The 7,916-nt window shown below is 34.9% G+C and overlaps 1 long non-coding RNA gene across 1 annotated transcript; it reads right to left on the bottom strand.

The window, feature by feature from the left end:
• Positions 1–2,360: 2,360 nt before the first annotated feature.
• LOC145610148 (uncharacterized) lies at positions 2,361–3,044 on the bottom strand. Its single transcript, XR_014106221.1, has 3 exons — positions 2,910–3,044; positions 2,704–2,796; positions 2,361–2,382 (listed from the first exon to the last, which is right to left on the bottom strand). It is a non-coding gene; the product is annotated as an uncharacterized LOC145610148 (long non-coding RNA).
• Positions 3,045–7,916: the final 4,872 nt, after the last annotated feature.

Below are 7,916 nucleotides of genomic sequence, written 5' to 3'. Positions count from 1 at the left end.
ATTTGACATGATTTAGTGATCGGCTCGATTACAATCACAATGAGTGATCGACCTGACAAAAGATCGTCTCACTTAGCTTAAAGCGCCTAAGCATTGGCTCATCGCAAGCACCGACGTAACGGTTCACAACGATTTCCTAGGATGGAAGATAATTTGAAGGTTCAAGAAGACGAAGCCTTCAACAGGGGGCTTTAAGATTAAAAAGAGTCTATTGCTTGGATTTGAGAAGGGCGTTTTGAGATGAAGCGACCTTCAATAGCTTTCACTATGATTGGGGAGGTTATTATTAGATTTGAGAAGAACGATTCAAGATGAAGCGGTCTTTGATAGCTTTCGCTAAGATTGAGGAAGTTATCACTTGATTTTGAGAAGATAGCACGAGATGGGCGATCTTCCACGACCTTCGCTAAGATTGTGGAAGTTGTCATCAAGATTTGAGAAGATAGCACGGGATGGGCGATCTTCGACGACATTCACTAAGATTTTGGAAGTTGTCACCTATATTTGAGAAGAGCGGTTCGTGATGAGGCGGTCTTCGACAACATTCGCTAAGATTGTAGAAGTTGTCACCTATATTTGAGAAGAGTGGTTCGTGATGACACTACTACATAAACGAGCTAATGCAACCCCAAATAACCGTTGCCATAGGGCAAAAAACCGTTGATTTAGACCTATTGTAACGGTTCATAAACCGTTGCTGTTGCGGCCATTGCACTAGATATAATGTGACGGTTATTTAAGCTAATGCAACGGTCTTATAACATCTACCTTTGACCGTTGCATTAGGGTCTAATGCAATGGTTAATATGATCTAATGCAACAGTGCTTGCAATACTCCAGGACCCGTTGCATTATATCTAAAACAACACTTGTATGTTCCTAATGCAACATTCCTTGGCCTTTACTTGAACCGTTGCAGTAGGTTTACTAATCATTGTCATGTACTAATGCAACGGTTTAATTATATAGGAATAATAAATAAAAGTGAAAAAAAATTAATATTAATCTTCACTATTTATCTTAAATTAAAGTTATTATATATGTATAAAATAATAAATAATAATGAAAATTAATATTAACAACCATAAAATCATCAATCTCGATCTTATATATATATATATATATATATATATATATATATATATATATATATATATATATATATATATATATATATATATATATATATATATATATATATATATATATATATATTAGTCGCCCAATTGTTTGGCAAAATACAAAATGATGAAGTACTTTGTTGTACTTGTCAATTGGCTAGCCCAAAAGATAAAAGCATGTCACCTTTTACATTAGTTAGAACACAAAAACATTTACCAAAAAAGATGTTTGATTTGTGATCACAATGACATTTACGGCCACAAAAGCTTTCACTACACATATGACAATTTATACATGATCTTCCACCACCAAAATGTTATAATTCATGCATCCTTCTCTAATCCAAATTTTCTTCAACAATCTGCAAATTCAAAATGCATAATTTAAACAGTTATAAGTATGGAATAAAAAAGTCATAATAGTAAGCAACTAAGATATTTTGTATCTACATATATAATATTAAGGTTTAGTTCTCAATTGATAGAAAAAAAAGGAACAATAAAACAACAATTTCCAAAAAAAAAAAAATTATATGACAAAAAGCTGACGAATTGAGCACAAAAAATACATAACACTGCAAATTGTTGCTTAGAAATTACATTAAACAAAATAAAGTTAGATTATATATAGAAAGTGTTCATCAAAATGCATACACTCACTCCTCAATTAACTCTACTGCTATTTCACCCAACATTTCATGAATCAAATCACTTGCCCTGTAATAAGTTTTTTATCCCTTATTTCTCTCTTACCCTAACAAACACATAGCCTTAACATTAATGGCAAAAGTTTATATGCAATATAAAAATAGTATGATAAATTATCTTAAGAACAAGTACTAAGAGTATAGTACTCTGCAATTTTAAATACAACCACATATATGTACATTACCTGATTAGAAGGTTCTGTTCCAGGAGAAGACTGCTCACCAGCGGCCTCATTCACTTGTAATGTGTCGTTAGTTGCATTTCTTGGAATAGGTGACTCAGTAGTTGAGATTTCAGGAACTACAAGATGTATTCCAGGATTAGCCTCTTGGAGCTGTTCGAGCAATGTTGCATGAATGCTCTGTAGAAACTCTTGAGGAATTTTGTACTCAGATTTAGATCCTTTTTTCTTCTTCAAATCAGTCATGGTCACACCTTTTCCATAGAGGCGTACACGACCATTATGCTCTGGTTTTTTAATCACTTGATAGTATGGATCAATAGTGTTATGGCCATGTTCATGTTCTTGAGATTCCAGAGCTTCGATTTGTTCCTGTATACATGAATAATTAGAGGTTATGTATGTATAGCTTGGGTTTTCACATAAAAAAAATATTAAACAATTGGTATAGTAGTTTAAACTCACTATATTATTCTTCGTTTTCCCAAAGCTGGTTTTGTATGTCTTATTAGGATTCCTTTTCCTTGATTCTTTGTACACCTTTGCTTGGGAGGGTTCTTTTTTGTGAGGGTCCTCTTGTTTCTATACAAAGAGTTTATAAGATAGCTTCTTATGAGCTAAATGAATTTGTAAATGACTAGCTAAAAAAACATATTTAGTTGAAAATTAAAGATTTGTACAAATATATATTACCAGCTTATGACGTAACCTGGCATATGATTTTGGACCCATAGTATGGATGTCTTCTGCCTTTTGACGATTCTTTTTGTTGGTCTGACTTTCTTCCTATAAAAAAAATTAACTTAATGTATATATTGCATCTAGAATTTTTTATTCGAAACACACAGAAATGTGCAGCTTTTCTTGGTTCTAAAATAGATAAGTTAAACACTAAGTACCTCAGTTGTTGTCAAATGCCAATACTTCAACAGATCTTCAAAATGAGTTTTTGGCATTGTCTTTGGACGTTCTATCATTCTTTGTTCATCAGTATCAAATGCATAAAAATGCTTCTTTTTTGTCCTACACTTGTGCATACGCCAAGCATAATTGACAGTTTCCATTACCCATTTTCTTCCTTCTTCGGGAACCAAATATTTCTCCTACACAAAAAAAGCATTAATATATATTTATATACTTGTACAAACTAATAATAATAATTAATTAAAGGATAATAAAATGACCTCAAAAAAATTAAAGGATCGGATAAGAATGAAATAATTTATCGATTGACAAACCTGGACATAATCCCATATTTTGTTATGTGTGGGAAGGCTTGGCCATTCAACAAAATTAAGTGGGGCTAGTTCAGAATTTCTAGCAACAGTTCCCAAAAATTGAGTAAATTCATCGACTACTTCATCAGTAGGTCCAACTGGTTGCCCATACATATTCAAGATAAGGTAAGGGCGTTCCTCCCTAGGACGAGCATGAACCTTAACCAATTTTGTAGGACCTTGATGCTTCTTTTTTGCAGGTTCCGTGAAGGAAAAAGTTGTAAGTTAATACAATGTTGTAACAAAAAGATTAATCAAATGACAAAAAAATTTCCACAATCGAAAAAAAAGTGTTGTACCTTCTTGTGGGCTTTTAGTTCTCAATCGAGAGTCCTCATCTGTCGCTTCAGTTCTATCTTCCATTACATTGTTGCCATCATCTACAAGTTGTTCATTTACAATGTCATTTGCACTACTAGAGATCAACTGGCCTTCATATGCCACTTCAAGGTTGGAAGTACTGTTTGTTTCATTGTCTTGAATCATATTCTCTGATTGCTTTTTTCGTAGCTCACGAAAGGCAGTCAATGATCCAGGACGACAAAAAGTCTTTTGCTGATGTTTCTTTTGTGGCTGGAGAGCTTGTTTTCCTGATGGGTTATTTCCATTTTGGTGATCTCTTTGTTGAAACTTGCCCATTGAATTGACTGGAGGTAGCTCGGTATGGTTTTCCACACAATGTTTTGTGGTATTCTGAACAAATGTAGCCATTGAGCCTGACTTGTTTGAAGAGCCCTGTGTTTAATTGCACATAAGAAAATATTAGAATATGAAGGCGACTGAATAAGAATTGGTCCAAACACTAAGGCGACTGAATAAGACTGAAGATGACACATACATACCATGCGAGCAGCCTTTTTGGTAGCAATATCCTTGACATGTGGCAGATGTGAAAGCGGTGACATGCCTCCTGTTGACCCTCCACAAAATTTCCCACTCACAACAGCCTGTAAAAATAGGTTTTTTTTTATAATTTATATGGATAAATCAAACTAAGGGAGTTTATGACGGAATTACAATGTTTTCTAACCTTATGCTTGCTTGTTATAGTACCAGAGTCAATTTCGTCCTGGTTACCCTCATATTCAGGTTTGTACTCATCATCATTTTCATCATCTTCATCTGAAAACAAAATGTTGTCATCCCATGTCCTGATAGCATTAAGGGCATATGAAAAGGCTCGAGATTTATCATAAATTTGTGATGCCAAAGTTCCTTTTCCAGAAGCTGCCATGATGTCCGCGTTACGCTTTAGCTGATCTAGTCTTTGCCTTTCATAATCTGTTATCACTTTTTTTTGAGGGATGGATTTAGCCTTAATCCCCTTCATCTACACATATGAAAAAAAAATTATCTTATTATTGAAATATTTAAACTTGTATGTTACAAGAGGAAAAAAAAGAACAAGCCATAAGAAAAGGAAACAACTGAGAAAGTAATTTAATGTATCAATCAACATTATATATAATAATTTTTTTTTAAAAAAAACATGACATATAACATCCTACCATCAGAGAGTTCTGTAGGAAGGTTGTGAACAACATAAAACCAACCATTCTTGGTTAAGTCTTCCACATAGAAAACTTGTCGTGCCTGAGATGCTAAAATAAATGGTTCTCCTCCACCAATGCTTCTATTCTTATTAATCAAAATAAATTCATCATTCATTTCTGAGTAAAACCACACACATCTAAATAAGACAACGCTAAATTGGCCATGGTATGATAGCTCAATGATATCTTCTATTGAACCATAATAAGCAACACTTCCCATTATAGGATTTTGATCTTTGTTACTAGAAAAGCTAGGTGTTAGAGCGTTTAAAGTTACTCCATGGTTCTGTGATATAGAATTTGCATCACGCTTCATAGTGTGAAAGTGAAATCCATTCACAGAGTACCCAGTGTACCTTTTTGCAACATAAGAAGGACCTTTTGATAACCATTTCAAATGGTCTGGTACTACAGCACCTTGCTGAATCATGCAGGAAACTTTCTCCTTAAACCAAGCCATAAACTCCTTACTATGATTCTGAACAGTATTCCATTTTCGTTTCCTATGGGAGCTTAATGTTGCCATGTGTTCACTGAAATATTAATAAAACTACACACATCTTAGTATTGTAATTAATGATACGATGTAGATTGTGTCTATATATATGTAAATATGATATTGAGATTTTTTTATGAATAATTTTACCTGATGTATCTCTCAACTTCCTTGCAATCACAGTTGAATAACACATATTGATGGGCTTGGTCCCATGTAATGTGATCAATCATAAATCCATATTGGTTATTTGTGGGCTTTCCTTTCCCCCTAGTCGGTCGACCAATATTAGGAAGGAATGGTTGTGCGGTTTTTAACTTACCACTAGTTGAAGGAGTCTTTGATCGATTTATGTATCTAGCACAAAATCGAAGACACTCTTTAGCCCAATATGCTTCTACCATTGAGCCCTCGGGGCAAGCTTTGTTCCGAACATCATCCTTCAACTCATGAAGAAACCTCTCAATTGCATACATGCATCGATTACAAATGGGACCTCCAAGCCTAATTTCTTCCACCAAATGAACTGGCAAATGGACCATTACAGTGAAAAAAGCAGGTGGAAAAATCATTTCTAATTGACAAAGTGATTCAACTATCAGAGAATGAATATTGTCAAGGTCTTTAGGGTCAATGGTTTTACCCCATATGCCTTTAAAAAACTGACAAAGTCTAATCAGTGGAGTTGCAACTTCCTTAGATAAAGTTGCCTTTATTGCAATTGGAAGCAAGTAATGCATACAAAAATGAGCATCATGGCTCTTATATCCTGTTATCTTCCCCTCATTAACTTGCACACAACGAGCAATCTTAGAAGCATACCCTTGAGCCAACTTTGCATTTTTTATGGTTCGACAAAACAAGCGCTTCTTCTCTAATGTCATCCAGAAGCGTGACCTTGGGATCTCTCCACGAAGGTCATCTATTTCAATAGGCTGAAGTTCTGGCAAAATTTTAAGAACTTTCAGATCACGACGAGCACAAACATTGTCCTTGGTTTTCTTAGATATATCTAACAATGTTCCAATGATATTATCAAATATATTTTTTTCTATGTGCATCACGTCAAGATTATGTCGATTTGTACAATGCTTCCAATAAGGAAGGCTAAACAAAATTGACAACTTTCTTCACAGAACATCATCATCGTGCTTTTTTTTGTTCATCTTTCCAAAGTTATTGGGAAAATCTTGTAGTAAATCTTCAATTTCAGTACCTTTCAATCTAAAAGGTTCAGTTCTCTCCTCAATTTCTCCAAAAGTTCTCTTATCATGGTGCCAAGGGTGGGGTTGAATCCAAAAATATACGATGATGCCAATAGCAAAATTTACGACTGTGGTCCAACCATTGTGATTCTGTATCATAATGGCAGCAAGGACAAGCCCTTTTCCCCTTTGTGCTCCAACCAGACAACATTACATAAGCTGGACAATCACTGATCGTAGACAGTAAAGCTGCATGCATCATAAACCTCTTATTAGTTGAAGCATCGTATGTTTCCAGTCCAACCTCCCATAGCTCTTTTAGATCTTTAATTAGCGGTTGTAGATAGATATCAATATCATTGCCCGGGGATGAAGGGCCAGGAATAAGTAATGTTAACATTAAAAAGTCATGATTTGTAACCAGCCAGGGAGGTAAGTTATAATTTACCAAGATAACTGGCCAGGTACTATGTACGATGCTCATCGTGTGAAATGGATTAAATCCATCAGTAGCCATACATAGCCTAACATTACGTGGATCTTCAGCAAACTTTGGATACAACTTATCAAAGTCCTTCCATGCTTGACCATCAGCAGGATGCTGTAAAAGCCCATTAGTTTCACGTCCATTTGCGTGCCATGTCATGTACCTTGCTGTCTCTTGGCACATAAATAGCCCTTGCAACCTTTTCTTGATGGGAAAATATCTTAGAATTTTGGCAGTTATTTTATGGGCCTTTTCATTTACCTGATCCTCGTCATTTGATTTCCATCTTGAAGTCTTACAAACATGGCAACTCGTTGCATTTTAATTTTCCTCCCAATACAACATGCAACCATTGGGGCATGCGTCTATCTTCTCAGAATCCAAGCCCAAAACTTTTAAAGTATTTTTTGCATCATTAAAAGAAGAAGGTAGCTTTGCATCATCAGGCAATATATCCTTAAGAAACTCTAATAAAGCACCAACTGCAACATTGCTAACCTTATAATCACACTTGAAAATTAATAGTCGAATTGTAAAGGCAAGTTTTGTCATTTTCTTACAACCTGGATACAATTCTTGTTGCCCTTCTTCAATAAGTTTGAAAAACTTCTTTGCATCTTCATTTGGCCCCTCTTTGAAGGTATCACTAAACAAACCTTCTATGTCATCATTCACATCATTCATGTATTGGGGTACATCAGAATCAACTACTACATCTTTTCTTTCGATGTCCTCCCTTACATCTAACAATATGTCTGATGTAGGGACAAAACCGTTGCAAATCATATGCTCTTTAATAACATTCCTATTATGCCAATAACGATAGTGACAAATTTCACATGGACAACAAATTTGATCTCCTTGTGAGCTGGATGCAAAAGTCTTTTC

The sequence above is a fragment of the Chenopodium album genome, chromosome 24 (assembly GCF_948465745.1).
Source record: "Chenopodium album chromosome 24, dcCheAlbu1.1, whole genome shotgun sequence".
Lineage (NCBI taxonomy): Eukaryota > Viridiplantae > Streptophyta > Magnoliopsida > Caryophyllales > Amaranthaceae > Chenopodium > Chenopodium album.
This window is presented reverse-complemented; position numbering and strand designations above follow the sequence as displayed.